The sequence below is a fragment of the Lithobates pipiens genome, unplaced genomic scaffold (genome assembly GCF_037356315.1).
Source record: "Lithobates pipiens isolate NorthernLeopardFrog02 unplaced genomic scaffold, aLitPip1_a1.2 Scaffold_10, whole genome shotgun sequence".
NCBI lineage: Eukaryota > Metazoa > Chordata > Amphibia > Anura > Ranidae > Lithobates > Lithobates pipiens.
In genome coordinates, this window is record NW_027507686.1 from 99,739,560 (window position 1) to 99,758,891 (window position 19,332).

At 48.1% G+C, this 19,332-nt stretch overlaps 6 pseudogenes; 2 read left to right on the forward strand and 4 right to left on the reverse strand.

Annotated features, from left to right (window-relative positions):
• Window positions 1-550: 550 nt before the first annotated feature.
• Window positions 551-669, reverse strand: LOC143951537 (5S ribosomal RNA; annotated as a pseudogene).
• Window positions 670-1,004: 335 nt separating this feature from the next.
• LOC143946464 (5S ribosomal RNA) lies at window positions 1,005-1,123 on the reverse strand (annotated as a pseudogene).
• A 240-nt stretch (window positions 1,124-1,363) lies between these two features.
• Window positions 1,364-1,482, reverse strand: LOC143946133 (5S ribosomal RNA; annotated as a pseudogene).
• A 330-nt stretch (window positions 1,483-1,812) lies between these two features.
• Window positions 1,813-1,931, forward strand: LOC143946177 (5S ribosomal RNA; annotated as a pseudogene).
• A 108-nt stretch (window positions 1,932-2,039) lies between these two features.
• Window positions 2,040-2,158, forward strand: LOC143956958 (5S ribosomal RNA; annotated as a pseudogene).
• Window positions 2,159-18,496: 16,338 nt separating this feature from the next.
• LOC143952466 (5S ribosomal RNA) lies at window positions 18,497-18,605 on the reverse strand (annotated as a pseudogene).
• Between the last annotated feature and the right edge of the window lie 727 nt (window positions 18,606-19,332).

A 19,332-nucleotide genomic window follows, 5' to 3' on the forward strand; every position in this document is an offset into this window, starting at 1 on the left:
AACCCTCTTGACAAATGCCAAGATGGTCACCTCGGCAAGCAAGCAGAAAAATAAAACAGGTCGTCGACACCAACAACATATTATAAAAAAAGCCTATGGCACCTGGTATTCCCAGGCGGTCTCCAATCCAGGTACTAACCAGGCCCAACACTGCTTTGCATCCCAGATCAGATGGTATCGGGCGCATTCAGGGTGAGGTGGCTGTAGGGGATCTTGGTGGCCATTCTCAACCCTCTTGACAAACGCCAAGATGGTCACCTCGGCAAACAAGCAGAAAAATAAAACAGATCGTCGACACCAACAACATATTAAAAAAAAAACGTCACCTGGTATACCTAGGCAGTCTCCCATCCAGGTACTAACCAGCCCCGACCCTGCTTAGCATATGAGATCGGTCACATGCAGAGTGATGTGGCCGAAGGCAATCTTGCTGGCCACTCTCAACCCTCTTGACCCTCTTGACCCTTTTGACAAACACCAATATGGTCACCTCAGCAAACAAGCAGAAAAATAAGACAGGTCGTCGACGCCAACAACAAATTTAAAAAAAAGCCTATGGCACCTGATATTCCCAGGCGATCTCCCATCCAGGTACTACCCAGGCCCAACCCTGCATATCATCCGAGATCAGACAAAATTTGGCGCATTCAGGGTGATGTGGCCGTAGGAAATCTTGCTGGCCACTCTCAACCCTCTTGACAAACGCCAAGATGGTCATGCCGGCAAACAAGCAGAAAAATAAAACAGGTCGTCGATGCCAACAACATATTAAAAAAAATACTACGGCACCAGGTTTTTCCACGTTGTTTCCCATCCAGGTACTTACCAGGCCCGACCCTGCTCAGCATCTGAGATCAGACGAGATTGGGCGCATTCAGGGTGATGTGGCCATAGGCGATCTTGTTGGCCACTCTCAACCCTCATAACAAACGCCAATATGGTCACCTCGGCAAACAAGCAGAAAAATAAAACAGGTCGTCGATGTCAACAACATATTAAAAAAAAGCCTAGGGCACCTGAAATTCCCAGGCAGTCTCCCATCCAGGTACTAACCAGGCCCAACCCTGCTTAGCATCCGAGATCAGACAAAATTGGGCACTTTCAAGGTGATGTAGCCGTAGGTAATTTTGCTGGCCACTCTCAACCCTCTTGACAAACGCCAAGATGGTCAACTCGGCAAACAAGCAGACCTGACCTTGCTTAGCATTTAGGATCAGATGAAATGGGGCGCATTCAGGGTGATGTGGCTGTAGGCGATCTTGCTGGCCACTCTCAACCCTCTTGACAAATGCCAGGATGGTCACTTCGGGAAACAAGCAGAAAAATAAAACAGGTCGCTGACGCCAACAACATATTAAAAAACTGCCTACAGCACCTGGTATTCCAAGGCGGTCACCCGTGCAGGTACGAACCAGGCTCGACCCCGCTTAGCATCCGAGATCAGACGAGATTGGGCGCATTCAGGGCTATGTGGCCGTAGTTTTTTTATATGTTGTTGGCGTTGACGACCTGTTTTATTTTTCTGCTTGTTTGCTGAGGTGACCATCTTGGCGTTTGTCAAGAGGGTTGAGAGTGGCCAGCAAGATCGCCTACGGCCACATCACCCAGAATGAGGCCAATATCGTCTGATCTCGGAGGCTAAGCAGGGTCAGGCCTGGTTAGTATCTGCATGAGATACCACCTGGGAATACAAGGTGCCGTAGGCTTTTTTTAATATGTTGTTGGCATCGACGACCTGTTTTATTTTTTTGCTTGTTTGCTGACATGACCATCTTGGCGTTGTCAAGAGGATTGAGAGTGGCCAGCAAGATCGCCTAAGGCCACATCACCCTGAATGTGCGCAATTTCATCTGATCTCGAATGCTAAGCAGGGTTTGGCCTGGTTAGTACCTGCATGGGAGACCGCCTGGGAGTATCAGGTGCCCTAGGCTGTTTTTTAATATGTTGTTGGCGTCCACAACCTGTTTTATTTTTCTGCTTGTTTGCCGAGGTGACCATCTTGGCGTTTGTCATGAGGATTGAGAGTGGCCAACAAGATTGCCTATGGCCACATCACCCTGAATGCGCCCAATCTCGTCTGATCTTGGATTCTAAGCAGGGTCGGGCCTATTTAGTACCTGGAAGAGAGACCCCCTGGGAATATCAGGTGCCGTAGGCAGTTTTATAATATGCTGTTGGCGTCGACAACCTTTTTTATGTTTCTGCTTCCGTAGGAATCTTTTTATATTGTTGGCATTGACCTGTTTTTTTTTTCGCTTGTTTCCCAAGGTGACCATTTTAGCATCTGTCAAGAGTTTTGAGTATGTCCTGAAGCGTTCGCCTGAATGCGCCCGATCTCGTTTGATCTCGGATGCTGAGCAGGGTCGGGCCTGGTTAGTACCTGGATGGGAAACATTCTGGGAATACCTGGTGCCGCAGGCTGTTTTTTTTAATAAGCTCTATATACTCAGAGGGTCCGGCTCCCGCAGCCGGACCCTCTGATCAAGGAGGTTAAGCCCTTTTGTAAAAGTTCTGCTTTTGCAAATATCATTTTTATTAGTATTTCAAATAACAAAGAAAACAAAAACAAAAACCACATTTGGGGAGAACCCCAAAACAAACAGTAATAAGGAAAACAAAGGAAACAAAAGAGGTCGCAGCCTCACAAACATGCTGTATATGTAGTGGCATGGCAACATATGAAGTATTAGTAAAACACGTCCTATCCACCGACCTTGGAGGACTTGGACTGTTAGAGGTGCTCCTGCCTCCCTCTAAAAACAAAACGGGCATGCCGAGGCCTAAACCAGCGCCTCAGCACAAGGTCAACGGGAGCAGGTCTGGAGCCGCGACCCAGAGAGAGAGCGAAAACTGAGACGGAAATAAAAGAGTGGCAGAGAGAAGAGAAAAAAGAAAAAAGGAAGAGAGGGGCGGGGGGGCGAAGGATAAGGGAAGGAGGAGGGAGGGGCGGAGTGGGAATGGCCTTACCTATGCGGTCTGTCAGCTACCAGCAATAAGTGAATTAATGGCCAAACAGGGCTTTGCCCTCATCCGAGTATACAAACACGTTCCAGAGAGACCAAGTCTTGCGATATGTCTCCTGCCGATCCTGAGCTGTGAGCACTAGGTCTTCCATTTTATTAATATCCTCCACTTTCCTTACCCACATTGCCGCTGAAGGCGGAGTCTGCTGTTTCCAAAGCAAGGGGATGCAGGACTTGGCCGCATTCGTTAAGTGTCGTAGTATCGATCGCGCGTATTTCCTAGGGGGTATGTCCGAAACATGCAGTAAAAAAAAGGCTGGATCATTAGGGATCTGCCATTCGGTAAATTTTTGAGAAATGGTCCGGACCACGGTCCAGAACTCAGAGAGCCTAGGGCAGGACCAAAAAATATGAAAAATAGTGCCCCGTTCTTCGCGACAGCGCCAGCAGCCCTCAGACGTGTCCGGGTAGATAAGGTGAAGACGACTAGGCGTCAGGTACCACCAGACAAGAATTTTATAGTTCGTCTCTTGTATTTTGGTGCATATTGAGGACCGCAAAGCGAACCGCAGTATGTTGTTAACTTGTATTTGTGTAAAGGTGTGGCCCAAGTCCGCTTCCCATTTAGTGAGACCAGCGACGCATGGCGGGTGTGCCGGTGTATTAAGTAGGGCGTACATTTTAGAAAGGGTTCGGGAGATCGGTTCAGTGTCAGAACAGTATGTTTCAAAAGCAGTAAGCGGTCTGGAGTAGTCTAGGGGGTTCGGGAGAGAATGGAGAAAGTGGTGTAGGCGATTGGCGTTCCAAAAATCCAGACGGTACGGACCCAAAGGGTCCATAAGATCCGGGATGGACGTCCAATTTCCCCGCAGCACAAAATGAGAGGCCGTAGAGAGACCGGAGCTCCATAACGGTTGAAATTGTGCACGTGACAGACCTGGTGTAAAGCTGGGATTACCAAGGATAGGTGTCAACGGTGACGCTGTGGTCGTCAGAGACTGTTTCAGTGCCGCCTTTGCGCCTTGAAAGATTGTGACGCCAATAAGAGGGTGGGATTTCACTGCTCGCGGTAGTGCCTCGTAGCACCAGAGGGCCGTCCGCAACGGGATCGAGCACTGTTGTTGCTCAATTTGTGCCCATAGTTTAGCGTCGAGATTGCGACCCCAGTCCAAGATCCTACCTAAGTGTACAGCAGAATAATACTGTCTAACGTCTGGTAGCGCCAACCCCCCATAAGGTTTCGGTAGAGAGAGTTGGGATCGAGGTATCCGAGGCTGCCTCTGGGCCCAGACGAACCGGGTAAACAACGCCTGTACCTGTTTAAAATACGTGGGCGGAATTTTAATCGGTAACGCCTGAAAAAGGTACAAAAATTTGGGCAGGACGCACATTTTCAGCAGATTGCACCTACCGAACCAGGAGTGGATCCCCTTCTGCCATGAGTCCAAAAGCAGCCTCACCCTAGCAAGGAGAGGAGGGAAATTTCGTTCATAGAGGTCCGACACATTCGGGGGGATACTAGTCCCCAGATATGTCAGTGTGGTAGACGTCCATTTAAATTGGAAAGCGGATTGTAAAGTAGGCAGTAATCGGGGTGGTAACATAATACCCATAGCTTCTGATTTGGTAAAATTTATTTTCATGTTGGAAAATCTCCCATACTTCTCAAATTCCCGAAGCAAATTTGGCAGCGATATCCCTGGGTTAGTCAGCGTAAAGAGCATGTCGTCAGCATAAGCTGAGATTTTATGCTGAGACTGTCCAACGCGCACCCCTTGTATATCGGGATTAAGCCTGATCATGGCGAGGAAGGGTTCCAGGGATAATGCAAACAAAAGAGGGGATAAAGGGCAACCCTGCCGTGTCCCATTGGTTATCGGGAGAGGGGTCGAGAGAGTCCCGTTAACTTTAACTTGGGCTGTGGGGTTAGAATAAACACCCGCTATCCTGTTGAGCATTTGTTCCCCCAACCCCACATGTCGGAGCACTGCGAACATAAATGACCAGTTCACGCGGTCAAAAGCCTTCTCGGCATCCGTATTCAGCAAGACACAGGGGGTTTTAGCGGCCGTCGCCAAATGGAGCAGGTTTAGAACCTTCGTGGTACTATCACGGGCTTCTCTAGAGGGGATGAAACCCACCTGATCCAGGTGGATTAAGTGTGGAAGATGGGTGGCTATTCTAGTGGCCAGGATCTTAGTATAAATTTTCAAATCTATGTTCAAAAGAGATATCGGCCTGTAACTACCACAAGACGTAGGGTCCTTCCCCTCTTTGGGTATCACCGAGACATGGGCACTCAAGAAGTCTCTAGGAAAGCACCCGCCCGAGCCCATTGCATTAAATAGCGTGAGCATGGGCGGACCCAGTAGATCTATCAATTTTTTATAGTACTGCAGAGTATAGCCGTCTGGGCCCGGGGCCTTCCCAAGCTTCATGGACCCCATAGCTCTATGAATCTCCACCAAAGTTATTGGGGATTCCAGTTCTGCACTGGCCTCTGGCGAAATGGAGGGCATACGGGATGCCACAATATAATCGACCATGGCCGACCGCGGTGGGGGGTCAGCCTGGAGATTATAGAGATCGGAATAAAAATTACGGAATTCCTGAGTGACATCCTGAGGCAAAGTAACCTTCCGTCCCCCTGGTGCAACAACGTGGGGGATATATGTCAGAAGTTTACGTTCCCTTATCAGCCGCGCTAGCAGCTTTCCACACTTGTCACCCGCCTCGTAGGTCATCTTACGACAGGATTGCATGGCCGCTTTAGCCCTGTAATGAAGAATGTCCGTAATTTGTTTCCGTAGAAATTGTATATCGGTATCAGAGGAATGTGTAGGGGCATGTTTATGTCGGGCCTCCGCTAAGTGTAGGTTCTCCAATAACTGGTCAAGAAGTTTAGTGCGTTCACGTTTAAGCCGTGCCCCATGTTTGATAAGAACACCCCTGACTACAGTCTTGTGAGCCTCCCAGAGCACACCCGGATCACAGTCCGGAAGATCATTTTCTCGGAGGTAATGACGTAATGTCGCGGTCACCTCCTCCAGAACCTCTGGGATCTGCAGCAAGCTTTCATTTAGGCGCCAAAATCTGGTCGTCAGGTGTGGGGTGTCAGACAGTTTGTAAGTCAAAAAGATCGGTGCGTGGTCCGACCAAGTCCTGCTCCCGATGGAGGAATGTTCCACCGCATGTAGTTGGGAGTAAGGGATCATGAAATAATCAATGCGAGTGTAAACCTTATGTACAGAGGAGTAGAATGTATAGTCCCGTTCACTAGAGTGCTGGAGTCTCCAGACATCAATCAGTTGGGAGTTGTGGAGTGCCTTCGCAACCTTTTTAAGCTGATTCACTGGCAAGGAAGTACGACCCGCCGAGGTGTCTACAGATGGCAATAAGGGGACATTAAAATCCCCACCCAACAACAACTGACCTGCCCTAAAGCCCTGTAGTTTCTCCATAATTCCCTCCACAAAGGTGGCTTGGAGCTCATTAGGTGCATATATAGTTGCCAGGGTCACTTGAACTGTGCCAATGAGCCCCTTCAGAAAAACATAACGGCCAGCCGTGTCTATCAGGGAGGCTTGACATCTCCACGGAAGTTTGTGGGAGAGAAGTATGGAGACCCCCTTTGACTTGGCCAGCGGATTGACAGAGTGATACGAGAACGGGTAGTGTCTATTGCGGAGGTATGGTAGCGCATTAGATTTAAAATGCGTTTCTTGTATAAAGGCAACATCCGTGCGTAGCCTTTTCAGATCCGCCAGTAAAATACGCCTTTTTTCGGGCGTATTAAGGCCCTTCGCGTTAAGCGACAAAAGGCGGAGGCGAGGTGAGGCCATACCTAGACAAGGGGGACAGAAGGGGACGCAGGGGGGACGGGAGTCGGTAGGGAGGGGGGGGGAAGGGTAGGTGAGGGAAAGACAGAGGGGAAGTGTGGGAGGGGGGGTGACTGGAAAGGAAGAGAGAAAAAAAAAAAAAAGGGAAAAGACAAAAAATCAAAGAAGTAAAACTGTTGTCGGAAACCGGGCCTAATGCCCTATGTTTCCAGAGAGGACTAAAATAGTTAATTGCATATAGTGCTTTGAGGGCAAAACATACCCTCTAGCAGAACATGCTAGCCTATGGGGGGGAGCAAACCGTACAGGGAAGGAAATAACCAGTTCCCTATACCAGTCTCCCACCTTGTAGTATCACTATAGCAAAATGCACAACCCCAGATAGAATGGAGCACATGTAGCGGGATAAACAAAAAATAACAAAATAGAAAGCAACCCACATATAACCATCAAGCAGAAAATAAAAAAGGGAAAAAGAGAAAAAAAAAAACAAAAAAAACAAACAAGCAAGGAAACACAATAATTGTGAAAGCATACCGAACCCAGACGATACACGGCCTAGTCTATGCAAAATCGCAGTCAGGAACCAAAACCGTGCACCGTCTGTAGGGCGCCGGCAAATGGGCACCTCCCCAAATCCCCCCGCCCCCCACACAGCACAGGGAGACATGAAGGCACACAACGTATAGCCGACCAGAGCGACACAAAGCCCCATCCGTGCAAATCCGGGCACTGGCATGGGCGCCGCGTACCGTCTGTCTCACCCCCACAATAAAACACAGCCCCAATCTCCCCGCCCATCGCAACCAACCACCCCCCCATGAAGTCCCCGCTCCACAACCAACAGATAGAGAAACATTAAGTCCCACCAGGTACGCCCGGTATAGAGTCCCCATACCAACCTCAGGGGGAGATCCCCCAGCCCCCCACCCACCACCCACCAAGTCCAGAACCCCCATCCACATGAATCCTGGTCGTCTTCGGAACAGCAGCTCCGTACGGTAGAGGGTAGAGCAAAAAGAGGGGGGGGGGTACCCAAAGACAGTCTAGGTACAACGGGATGCTGGGAGGGGCGGCGGAAAGACCCCCCAGAGTCCAGGCAACAACACAGGCCGGGGCACCCACGGGACCCAAGGACCACAAGCCAGGGGCAGGAAGGGCTCAGCAGCACCACCCCCTCCATCAACATCCCAGGGCAGGCTGTGGGCAGGACAGAACATCAGTGCGGGGGAAGCCACCCAGCAGGTCGGGCAGAGGAAGTGGGCCACCGCCGCAGCGTGTGGCCCAAGTCAGCGGGGGGGGGGAGCCAGGGTAACTACTATGGTCGCAACCGGCCAACAGGGGGAAGCCGTCCAGACACGGATAGCAACCGGAGGGACAGAGGCAAACGGGGCCGCCCAGAACATTAGCGGCATCAGCATCAGCAGGCGGGGGGGGGGGAGGAAGGGAAACCCAAAGATAAAAGTCACCTTACAGTTCCCTGGAGATCTCCGGAGAAGACGCCCTGGGCCTCCGACGGTTCCTCTGCTGCCTGGGCGGCAGGTCTCCGCGGCGGCCAGGGCCCGCAGCTGCACCCTGAGCCCGGGGCAGAGGGGCTAGCCAATTCGGGATTGTGATAGGGTCCGCCGCCAGGAAGTCAAACAGGTCCGGTAAGGAGCCAGGGTGGCGGAGATGGAAGAAACGCTGGTCCATTCGGAACGTGACCGACAGGGGGTAGCCCCATCTGTAAGTTGCTCCCCTGCGACGAGCTAGCTCCAGTAGAGGCTTCAACAGGGCCCGCCTCTGTAGCGTAGCACGAGAAATGTCCGGCAAAATCTTCAGGTCCACCCCATCAAACTCTACGGCAGGGGCCTCCCAGGATTTCCGCAGGACCTCCTCCTTATGAAGGTAGTGGTGCAGTCGACAGACTACATCGCGTGGTCTGTCAGGGTCCGTCGATCGTGGGCCCAGGGCCCTATGAACCCGATCGAACTCCAGGCGAGGCGGCAGGTCCACTCCAGGGATGCTGCGGAATATCGCCGCCACCGTGGCCGCCAGGTCCTCTGATCCCGTCGCCTCCGGTAGACCTCGCAGTCGCAGATTGTTCCTGCGACTACGGTCCTCCATCTCCTCCAGCTTTAATTGCTGCCCCAGCAAAGCTTCCGCCTGGGCGGTCCGAACGGCCTCCAAGGCCGCCACCCGGCCCTCCAGGGCCGCCAAGGACGTCTCGCCGCCTGATACTCTGGTGGTGAGGACCTTCACCTCCTCCCGGACGAGGGATATCTCCTTGCGGTGGGCAGCCTCCACCGCTCCGATAAGCGTGGCAATGTCCGACTTGGTAGGGAGGGACTGCAGCAACGAGCGGAGTTCCTCATCCAGCTGGAGCGGCGGCACCGCTGCTCTCGGGACGTCAGGCACTTCCCGGTGGAAATCCAAGGGGGTGTCCATCAAGGGATCCGCTATGGAGGTCTCTGGGTCGAGGTCCGGGGAGGCGCAGGCAGCACGGTCCCCGCTGCCGCAGGCACGTGGCGCCGCCATGACAGGGCCCGGGGAGCGGAGCTGGGACAGATGAAAAAGCCTCTCTATATCCCCCGTCTGCGGCGCGGGAAGGGACGGCCCGGCAGGGATGCTCTTCCGCAACGCAGCCCGCTTTTTCGAGGAGGGCATAATGCGGTAAACTGGTAAACGTCTGCAGAGAAGGTGAGAGACGGCCGGGAGCTCGAGCAATGCACGTCCCTACTCCGCCATGTCCAGGCCACGCCCCAAAAAAGTTCTGCTTTTATTGGCCATGAGCAGCAGACGTAGAGGAAAGCACAGGGGGTGTTTCAAGGCGGCCGCGGTGACCCATATCGACCGATTCCTCAGGGACAGAGCCAGAAGTGTCCCTGATGCCTGCACTGAGGCAGCGGGCTGGCTTCTTCTTCTTCCCCGTCAAGAAACATGGTGTTCGCACAGCGCCCCGAGCCAGCAGCCCCTGGCGGGGACGGGGATCTCGACTCTTCTCGGTTCCCCCTCCAGGAGTCAGATCGGTATTGATACCTCCTCACAGACACCGGGAGAGGACTCAGCCTCCCCACGAAGGTGGACATGGAGGAGCAGAGGGTGGAAGAACCGCACCGCCAGGACCTTCAGGAGATACGCATGGAGGTGACAGGGATAGATGGGCGACTGACCAGGCAGGAGGCAGCCAGAGATGCCCTGGAGATGAGTGGCCCAGCTAGAATGAGCCCATCGGAGGAACCAGGACTAGCTGGCGGAAGTGCAGCCGCACGCCGAGGACTTGGAGAACCGGAGCCGCTGCCAAAACCTGCGGCTCCGTGGGATCCCGGAGGCGTCTGGTCCAGAGAATTTGCAAGAAACGCTTCAGGCGATCATTCTCAAAGGAGAATCCCTAGCGCCCATAGAATTCGACAGGGTCCACAGGGCGATCGGCCCCAGACCCACGAATGTGGACAGACCCCGGGATGTTATTTGCCACCTGCATCGTATTTCAACCAAGGAGCAGATTCTGAGAGCGGTGCGCCCAAAGAGTCTGAAAGACTTTGATGGGGCACAGATCTCTTTTTTCCCGGACGTTTCCTGAGCCACACTTATCCGAAGAGCGATGCTGAAGCCCTTACTTGGAATGCTACCCAGGGCTGCGCTACCATATCGATGGGGTTTCCCCATCCAACCGACCGTCCACAAGGCAAAATAATCGTTCACACTGCGATGCCACGCTGACCTCCCAGATTTATTTCTGTTTCTGGGGATGGAGCCGATACAGCTGCCGGATTGGTTGAGCCCGCTCTCCACTAGATATGCTCAGCCTGAACCTGGAGGAGCCCCGCTGGGCTGCCATGCAAGTCGTCTAGGAGGAGACGGAGGTAGCCTTCCTCGATCTGGAGAGGCGACCCGGAGCCTTGAATCTTCAGGACACCCCCATGTAAGTAGCTTGCACCCCAGGGCTTCTTTGTGCTCAACTGACTGTAACCCCTGCCCGTTAGACGGTATAATGCTGGCGGTGGGTTCTCCTCCCTGGTGTCTGGTGTTCCCGTTTGTCATCTTAGGTCCTCATAGCCCCCTCCCTCCAAGGAATTGACTGAATGGCCCCCTGTGTAACTTGGTAGATCCCCTCTTGTGGAGCGCTGCCGCCTGTAGCTGAGGGCGCTGCCTCCTGGGGATCCTAGGTGTAAACTCTGCTGCTCACAACCTGTTCTTGGGGACCCCCCAGAGAGACTAGTCAGGGTGGGAGGACTGATTTGTAGGTTTTACTACTGCTGTATTAACCTTTTCCTTCCTTACAGCTCAGCTTGCAGCTTGCTATTGTATTCTTCTGGACTGATGGGTTTTGCTGCCACTGGAGGGGGGTTGATGTTTGTGTTCTGGTCATCCTTCCCATTGGGCTGTTTCTGGGGGTCCTATTTGGGGTACCCCAGGGATGCTCCCTACAAGAAACGGGGAATGCCGACTGTTATAATGTAGCGTATATAGTTTTTTAGTGGATAGTGCTGGCTTACCTCTTATTATACGATGTTGGTTGATAGTTTGGGTCTGGTTGGGGAGCTCCTGAATTCCGCGGTACCAGACCCCTTTCCCCACATAGGATTGTACCCTTCTGAGGGCCCCTTGCAGGAGCCCTGAGGGTGTAACGAGACTAGTTCTCTCATACGCCAGTGGCGTTTTAGATCATTGGGATCACTACTAGCTCTGTGATCCTCTCCCTGGTATTTCCCTCTTCTTTCCCTCACCCTCCCCTTTCTCTCCTGCACCCTTCCCCCCATTTTTCTCCTTGCTTCCCCTTGCCCCTGCTCTCTACCGAGGCCATGGGCTCGTCGGAGACCCTTATGCTAATGTCTATTAACATCAGGGGACTCAATACCCCAGAGAAACGGTCCATGGTACTAAACAACCTAAGACATTCGAAAGCCTACATATGCTTCCTCCAGGAAATTCATTTCCGAGCTGATAGACCACAACCACTCCATGATCGCTGTTTTCCAGTTGCCTACCACAGGTGCTCCTCTGAGTCTAAATCTAAAGGGGTCATAATGCTGATATGCTCCAGAACTCCGTGGGCATTCCGAGACCAATGGAGGGATATTGAGGGATGTGCCCTATTCCTGAAAGGAACCCTGGGCGGATCCCTCATCACACTGGTAAACCTTTACCTCCCCAACACTGACAGATCGGCTTCCTGGAGCCAATTCTGACAAGGTTACAGAATTTTGCTAAGGGGGCGGTGATCCTGGGGTGGCGATCTGAACTTCGCCATGAATCTTTCCTTAAACACTTCTAGACAGTCGTCTCAGGTTTCATACGTGGTACTTAAGCGTCTGAAGAAGAATTTTTATTCTTTTCACCTGGTAGATGTCTGGAGGATCCTCAACCCTAACCAGTGGGACTACACATTCTACTACCTTCCACATGATTCCTACACCAGAATTGATCTTTTCCTGCTTCCCCAGTCTCTCCTTTCCAGGGTGAGATCCAGGGCTGACATGGAACACTTAAACAATGGGTCCAGGTGGAGCGGCTCCTCTAAGGAATGGATTTGGAGGGACTACCCTGGTGTCAGCAGAATCTTCAATGTCACGCTATACTTCATCCCACGGTGGGTGAAACTTGCCGGATAATCCAAAAAGCAGTTTAAGCACATTCGATGGCACCAAGCCCCTCTCCAATAATGCCAGGGATTGCTAATCCAGCCTTTAGCCCGGGTCTCAGCAACCCCAATTTCTAGACTCTCAAGGAGGTAGGCAGATCTTGACTTGGTTAATTCATCAGTCACGGTAAGTGGATGACAATGGAGAGCATCTTGCAGGATCCCCATTTTGCGAACCTCACATTCTGGCAGAAGCTCCAGTTGGCTCACTTTTTGAGATCACAGCCCACCCCGACCCCTACGGCAGGGCCCTGATGCCCTTTGAAGTTTTGTGCACAGAGCATTGGCCAAACCACCATACCGGGGGTGGAGATTCATAGAATGGAGGACCTGGTAGCAACAGATAGAGGTTCCTCCAAAAGTGGTTCTATTGGCTAGAGTTTTACTACTCGAAAGCTTATGCTCGGCTGATGGCATGCTTGGCCACTTAGTTTGGTGGACCTGGAGTGAGTTGCTGCTGCCCGGTGGAGAATCTGGAGGGAAAACTTACTACCCTTCTCATATAACCTTCCTGGGGAGGGGTTTCTCTCTGAGGTCCCCCACCCTTTGCCTGTCCTTTTTTCCTCTCGCCCTCCTTCTTCTCTTTCCTCTCCCCTCTTCCCCCCCCCCCCTCTACCACATAAAGTTCAGCTTTTTTCTCAACACCCATTTAACGAACTGATGACCCACGGGTCATCCTACCCCTAGGTTAAAAACTAGTGGACTAAAAGGATACAGCGTGCCCTTGGGCAAACTTGAGTACCACCCAATCTGGCAGATCATAAAAAACAGATAGTTACGATTTACCCACTGCCAAAGGTGTTATTTTGTTAATTCTGTATAAATGGGTGACACCCATTTGAGATGTTACATATAAGAGATATTATTCTCTACATATAGCGGCGTTTTAGACTGTTTTTTGTTGAATAAAAGATTATTTAGAATCATTATTCTAAAAATGGCAAGTTTTTTTATTAGTATGGGTTGTTCTGTACATAGCACAGTTTATAGGACAGTTTATATTTCGCTTAATATTGCAGAGAGTATAGAGATCGGAAGCGTTAATTGCGTTAGTAGCTTCAAAATGACTGAAAAATAAAACATGAGTTGCGTTCATTACGTTTCCTAATGCAAAGTAATACTAGCTAAATGTGAGAATAACAATAAAACTGTTATGCCCCGTACACACGAGAGGGATTAAGTCTGACAGACCTCCAAAGGAGTTCCGCCGGAGTTCCGACGGAGTTCTGGCGGACTTTTCGACCGAACGGACTTGACCACACACCATCACACCAAACTCCGACGGAGTCGAACGTGATGACGTACGACTGGATTCGACGTAGGAAGTTCCTAGACAGTAGCCAATAGCTGCCCTAGCGTCGGTTTTAGTCCGTCGGAGTAGCACACACACGAGCGGATTTTTCAAAGGGGACCGGGTCCGGCGGAGTTCCGTCGGGAAAATTTAAAGCATGCTTCATTTCTAAAGTCCGTCAGACTTTAGCTCCGCTAAAGTCCGTTGCAGCCCACACACGATCGGATAGTCCGCCGGACTCAGTCCGTCGGAGTTTGGATGTCGAAAAGTCTGCTCGTGTGTACGGGGCATCAGAGCTAGAGATGATTGAATATTTGCAGTGTGTAAAGTAGCAATAAGATGTTGTATTATCCTAAAATTATCAGTAGACCTTATTAAGGTGAGTAGGTTTACCAGGATTTAGACATAGCAATCTCTAATAATACATTTAGCAAAATAAGAAAGGATAATATTTAAACAGTATACACAGGTCGAGTTTAAGTGGAAATACACAAAATATCTAGCTTACCTTTACATTGTTCAAGAGAGCGTTGCAAAGTAATACCAAGGCAGATTGCCGCAATAGCAATTAGATGAGATGATTGCTGTATAACACGAAATATCAGCAACTACGTGACTAGGTATCTATCATTTTTCAGGATCCTTACGTGTCTTTAATCATGTAGCGAGTATAATCTATATATAGCATAAGGATGAGAAAGCATAATAACTGTCAGAGTATGACATGGCAAAGAAACAAACTGCATTAGAAATGTGAGATAGATGAAATTCCCATTGGTTACCTTTACAGGTTACCATTAATACAGTTAAAACGGCTACATACTACAAAGTGTGAGCTAAGCAGCTAAAGGATATACATTATATAAGAGTAAATTGACTTAGCTTAAAATTCCAAAGTGTAAATCGTTCCATGTTTGCTAAAGATTTAAGAAAGTGTACGTTTGGGAGTTAGACGCTATGCCTTGGTTTTGAGAGTTGTATAAAATAGGAGACAATATGACATTTAAATGTCACAGGGAGGAAGTGTCGCAGTTCAACGGTAAGAGATTGAAATCTTAGTTGTATTAGCTTCAAAATAGCTGAGAAATAGTTGCATTTGTCTAAATTGAAAATATATGCCGGTACCACAGATAAAGCTGATATTAGATGAGATGATCTTTGCATTAAACAATCCATTCCTATTGCAGAGAGATACAAGCCTCAATATCAAGAAAAGCAATAAATCTGTTTACATCGGTAGCGAGAGTTAGTTTCATTACTCTTAATATGTGCAGCTTATCACGTAGCAAAAAAAGATGGTTTTGTGCGAATGTTGTATTATCGCAAAATTGATATGGATGTAAAAGAGTTACATTAATTTTCAGAAATATACGGACTGACTGTTGCTTATCTCGCTTTTTGCTGCGGATACATGTTAAATGTTGTAAATGTGGTAGTTAAGGTGGAGAAAAAGAAATACACAAAATAGAGTCAGAAACAGAATCCTATTGCAGAGAGATACCAGCTTAAAGTCGAAATCAGTAAATATTAAGATTTTAAGACGGTTTTATCAATGCAATCATGTAAACCGTCCCACTGCTTTTCTCACATTTTGAGGCGGTTAAAATAAATGTGTTGTCAGTGAGAGAATGAGTGTGACAGTTAAGGTGGAGAAAAACAGTGGAAGAGTTGATTTTCTTATGACTAATGTCGGAATAGCAATACAAAATGTTTACTTCGGTGGTTTCCACTGATTATCAGCTTAATGTAAAAACAGTAATTGACATCAGTAAATGCTAAGATTTTAAGACGGTTTTATTAATGTAATCTGGACTTTATTTAGCTGTTGCAACCTCAAATCAATCAGGTAATACGTCCCACTGCTTTTCTCACATTTTGAGGCGGTTAAAACTAATGTGTTGTCAGTGAGGTAATCAGTGTGACAGTTAAAGTGGAGAAAATAAGTAACACGCATCATAGAGTCAAACAGTTTGCTAAAGATTTAAGATAATATGTTTTATTCTCTACTTATAGCGTTATAGCGGAGTTTTATTGTTAGCATGATCGAATTTTCTAAGAATGACAGGTTGTAAGTATGGCAGGTTGACGTTTTGAGAGTGGTATACTATACTTGGAGACAACATGACAATTAAATGTTTTAATATCACAGGGAGGAAGTATCGCAGTTCAACGGTAAGAGATTGAAAGCTTAGTTGTATTAGCTTTAAAATAGCTGAGAAATAGTTGTATTCGTCTAAATTGAAAATATATGCCGGTACCATAGAGAAAGCTGATATTAGATGAGTTGATCTTCTCGGTAGCGAGAGTTAGTTGCATTACTCTTATCACGTAGCAAATAAAGATGGTTTTGTGCGAATGTTGCATTATCGCAAAATTGATATGGAAAGGTTACATTAATTTTCAGAAACATACGGACAGACTGTTGCTTATTTCACATTTTGCTGCGGTTAAATGTTAAATGTTGTAAATGTGGTAGTTTAGGGGGAGAAAAAGTAGTAATACGCAAAATAGAGTCAGAAACAGAATCCTATTGCAGAGAGATACCAGCTTATAGTCGGAATAGCAATACAACTGTTTACTTCGGTGGTTTCCACCGATTATAAGCTTAATGTAAAATCAGTAATTGAAATTAGTAAATATTAAGATTTTAAGACGGTTTTATCAATGCAATCATGTAAACCGTCCCACTGCTTTTCTCACATAAATAAATGTGTTGTCAGTGAGATAATAAGTGCTACAGTTAAGGTGGAGAAAAAGAAGTAATACACAACTTAAAGTAATCAGTGGAAGAGTTGGTTTTCTTATGAATAATGTCGGAATAGCAATAAAAATGTTTACTTCGGTGGTTTCCACTGATTATCAACTTAATGTAAAAACAGTAATTGAAATCAGTGAATGTTAAATTTTTATTAATGTAATCTGGACTTTATTTAGCTGTGGCAACTGAGATAATCAGTGTGACCGTTAAAGTGGAGAAACATTATAACTTTACTATAATTTAGAGATTATAATTTAATAAATTATAATATAATAAATTATAATATATTATAATATAATTATAATAAATCTAAATTTAGCATAAGGATGAAAAAGAATAACATGGCAAGGATCAAACTCCATAAGAGATGTGAGCTAGATGAAATCTCAAACCCCATTGGTAACTGGTTACCGCAGTGTGAAAGCTAAGCAGTTAAAAGGTACACATAATTTAAGAGAAAATTGAATTAGCTTCAACATTCCAAAGTCTAAATCGTTGCATTATTCTAAATGTATCAGATAAGTTAACCCGGAGATTGCTATCAGCTGATATCAGTGACTAATCCGTTACGCAATCGGTTTCTAATGACAGCATAATGTAATATCAGTAAATGTTAAGGTGTGTGCTTGACGTGGATGGTACCATCCTCTCATCCCAGATTGTCTTCTGTTTTCTGTATACATGACTCTTTATACCCTAGCTTGTCTTCTATATACACGACCCTCTTTGTTATACACCATCGTCTCTGTATACCCCAGAATACCCTAGCCGGTATTCGATATACACTAGCCTATGTTCTGAATAAACCAGACCGTCTTCCGTATTTCCTAGCATGTCTTCTGTATACATTAGTTTATCGGTATACATAATATGCTAACAATAAAACTCCGGTATTTGTAGAGAATAAAACTATCTTAAATCTTTACAAATATCAACTATCATGGCATAAGAAAATTAACTCTTCCAGTGTTTGACTATATTTTGAGTATTGTTACACTGATTATCATACTAACAATCCCTTTATTTTAACCGCATCGAAATGTGACAAAACGCTCTCTTGAACAATGTGAAGGTAAGCTAGATATTTTGTGTATTTCAACTTAAACTCGACCTGTATATACTGTCTCAATATTATCTTTTCTTATTTTGCTAAATTATTATTAGATTATAGAGATTGCTATGTCTAAATCCCGGTAAAACTACTCATTAACTATTAACTTTAACTGTATTAATGGTTACCTGTTACATGTTACCAATGGGGTTTGACATTTCATCTATCTCACATCTCTAATGCAATTCGTCTTTTTGCCATGCCAAACTCAGCCAGTTATTGTGCTTTCTCATCCTTAAGCTGTTATTTCGTGTTATACAGCAATCATCTATTCTCATTGCTGCCTTGGGAATACTTTGCAACTCTCCCTTGAACAATTTAAAGGTTTAATATTTTCGTTTTTTATTTTACTAAATTTATTGCTATATGTCTAAATCCTGGTAAACCTTTGTAAGGTATACTGCTAATTTTAAGATATAAGCATCTTAAAGCGGAGGTCCACCCTAAAGTGGACCTTCCGCTCATCGGAACCCTCCCCTCCTCCGGTGCCACAATCGGCACCTTTCAGGGGGGAGGGGGGGTGCAGTTACCTGGATAATCCAGGTAACTGCACCCACTTCCGGGATAGCTCTCTGCGGAAAGGGGCGTAACTTACGCCCCTTTCCGCAAGTGCCCGCCCCTTCCCACAAGTGCCCCGCTGCCTGCTGCGAAACACACAGATCCCAGAGGCAGCGGGGAGCGTCCTTATTGCGCAGCGCGATTCGCGCATGCGCAGTAGGGAACCGGGAAATGAAGCCGAAAGGATTCCCTGATTCCCATACCCAAGATGGCGGCGGCAGGACCCGACAGACGGGTCGCGCTGGACAGGTAAGTGTCACTATTTTAAAAGTCAGCAGCTGCAGTATTTGTAGCTGCTGGCTTTTAAAAAAAAAACGCGGAGTCCCGGTGGATAGATATAATATTTAAAAAAAAGCCTACAGCACCTGGTATTCCCAGGCGGTCTCCCATCCAGGTACTAACCAGGCGCGACCCAGCTTAGCATCCGAGATCAGGCGCATTCAGGGTTATGTGGTCGTAGGCGATCTTGCTGGCTTCTCTTTACCCTCTTGACAAACGCCAAGATGGTCACGTCGGCAAACAAGCAGAAAAATAAAACACGTCGTCAATGCCAACAACATATTAAAAAAAAGCATACGGGGTGGGGCGTGGTCTTGACATGGCCGGGTGAAGACGTGTTTCTACTGAGCTCCCGGCCTCCTTGTGTCCACCCTGGCTTTTTACTATCGTTGCGGCCTGTATAATGTCATCTAAGAAGCGGGCCACTCAGCCCATGAAACAGAAGAGCAACCGAGCTAACACTTCCCAAGCCTCCGGCGAGCTACAGAGACTGTTTCACCGCTCGAGTGCGGGACCCTCGAGACCCAAGATGGCAGAGCCGCGTGGCCCGGACTCTCCAGCCTCAGAGATGGTGAAAGAACCCTCTGGTTCCGAGGGATCGCGGAGCCCGATACTGTACCCGGGCTCTCCGGCGGTACCATCCACAGACCTGAGTGACTCCATAGCCTTACCGGTCTACCGGACGGACCCGGAATTGAAGGCCATTTTACAGGCGCTCCCAACTAAAGCGGACATAGAAGCGATTATTGGGAGAGTAGAAGCAGCACACAGGACGGAGATTGCGGCCATCCAACAGGAGCCTAGACACTCGCGTTACAACGGGGGAACAGTCAGCGACCTCCCTGGAGCAACGAGTGGCATCTCTCGAATCGCAACAAAGGGATCATTTCCTCGCGGCGGTGGAGATGCA